General features: G+C 46.0%; 1 long non-coding RNA gene across 1 annotated transcript in view; it reads left to right on the top strand.

The window, feature by feature from the left end:
- The first annotated feature begins 257 nt into the window (after window positions 1-257).
- Window positions 258-2229, top strand: part of LOC146079772 (uncharacterized) — a 6216-nt gene continuing 4244 nt past the window's right edge. Inside the window, exon 1 of the long non-coding RNA XR_014474747.1 lies at window positions 258-331. This is a non-coding gene — a long non-coding RNA (uncharacterized LOC146079772). The remainder of the gene's footprint in view (window positions 332-2229) is intronic.

Here is a 2229-nt window from a genome sequence, read left to right as displayed (position 1 = left end):
ACTTCTTCACACCAAGAACCTTGATTCCATTGTTTGCTGCCTCTACAGTAATTTCTATGTGTGCTGTAGTTCTAGGAATACAGGTCTATGTACAGAATGCAGGGATTCTAGGAAAGCTTCTCTGGGCTTCCTGCTAACACAATAGTCATTATGGCATATGATGCGCTGCAAGGAAATCGCACAGCTCCTCCGTACTTCACCGAGAAGGAATTTCCAGGCAGCCTGCCGAGGGAATACAGTATTCTTAGAAAGAGATCCTTTTAGATGCTGCACTGTGGGTTTGAGGAATTTGCTGTGCTCTGGACGGGGCGTGCACAGCCTGTGTACTGGGGTCAGTAATCCCTTCACCTCTGCTCAGGGAAAGAGCTGACAGCACCTGTTCACTTCACATAAGAACAAATCCAGAGATAATCGCAGCGAGGAAATCTAAGGGAAAGAAGGAACCGGCTTTGTGGGCTTTAAATCCCATTCGCTTCGGATTTTTTCTGCTAACAGCGATCTTTCCCCAACAGTAATAACATTTCCCTGGGTGGTCAGAGCGGTGGATGCAGGAGTGTTGGGTTATCACTTACAGTATCCCGTTTCCTCTTGTGGTAACTCAGATGTCTTCAATATACAATGTTCCCAGGCTTTGTGTGTGTGTGAAAGCATCACTCTGGGTCTTATACATCTTTGTATATAATATTATGGAGGCAGCGGAAATGGGTTCCCCTCTGCCCAGTGGGTGAAGGGGTACTTTTTACCCTGACCTGGGTCTGCTGGAGTGGCCCGGGTCCTGCTCCCCTCTCCCATTGCAGGGCAGTTGGGAGAGAGATGACAGGCAGCCGCAGCAGCATGGCCTCTCTCCCCAGCTCAGCACACGCAGCTCCGTGCCATGTGCTTAGCTGGGGAGAGAGACAGCTGCAGCGGCAGCCTGTCCTCTCTCTCCCTCTCGTGGTTTTTAATTTTTGGCCATGCCCCCTCCCAGAGGCTCCCTTTACCCATGGTGGCGCTTTTACAGAGTAACCCTTGCCCCTCTGGCTGATCTCCTGCCACTGACCACTCATATGGTGAAAGGAATAAGGAGAGAGACAATGCATCCTCTTCCTCCCCTTTCCTGCACCGCTCGTGGGGAAAAATTTATTAAAACTGCTAAAAATTAGATGTGATGTTGCCCCTATCATCTTCGAGGATGCAATAGAACATGTTCTGCCTTTTGAATGGCTTCTCACCTCTCCTCGGAGGAGGAAGGCCCCTGCATTTCTTTGAAGCAGTGTTTGGGCAATGAGCATGTAGGTAAGCTGCACTTATGTGGAATAATATGTAATAGGTATTATGGTGTGTGGTAAAATATGTAATAGGCATTATGGTGTGTGGCATAATGTGTAATGGGCATTACGGTGCGTGGCATAATGTGTAATGGGTATTACAGTGTGGGCCATAATGTGTAATGGACATTACAGTGTTTGGGGCATAATGTGTAATATGCATTATGGTGTGTGTGGCATAATGTGTAATGGGCATTACAGTGTGGGCCATAATGTGTAATGGACATTACAGTGTTTGGGGCATAATGTGTAATATGCATTATGGTGTGTGTGGCATAATGTGTAATGGGCAATATGGTGTGTGGCATACAGTGTGCGTAATCCAAGTGCAGTTTATCTAAAAGGCTTTAGCTGACACAGTGAATGAACACTATTGTGTGGTGTAATGTGAATTGGTACTATTATTTGTCCATGCCCCTTCCCCACGAAGCCATGCCCTAAATTTTATTGGCGCGCACCGTCACAGTCTTTTAAGTGTCGGGTTGTTTTTTGCCAGTCCCAGTCAGACTCCGCTTTCACACAGAAAAACAAATTATCGGGCATAATATGTGAATTCTTGGGTTTAATGATGAGAAGTGGGTTAATGAGTAAAATAATGGTAGAAGCACACTCTGACTTTTTGTAGATACCCCCACTCACAGCTAGAAATGTTTTTCCAGAGGTACACACCTTAATATAATGAGCTGAGCACGCCTCTGTGTGGAGCCCTGTACTATTGACTGTGGAAAAACCCAATGGTTCTCCAGCATTATTGGCAAAACCATTTAATAGTGTTGACCATCAGTGGTTTGTAACCATTAATGTTGGCTGGCCAACTCTACTTAAAAGAGCATGTGTGTCATGTTGGCGGATAACAGTGCATGCCATGTGTCAGTAAAGTTCTCCTGAACTATTCCGGACAATAAATCATGAGGGGCTTCAA

Source organism: Crinia signifera, chromosome 5, assembly GCF_055691185.1.
Source record: "Crinia signifera chromosome 5, ASM5569118v1, whole genome shotgun sequence".
Classification (NCBI taxonomy): domain Eukaryota; kingdom Metazoa; phylum Chordata; class Amphibia; order Anura; family Myobatrachidae; genus Crinia; species Crinia signifera.
This window is presented reverse-complemented; position numbering and strand designations above follow the sequence as displayed.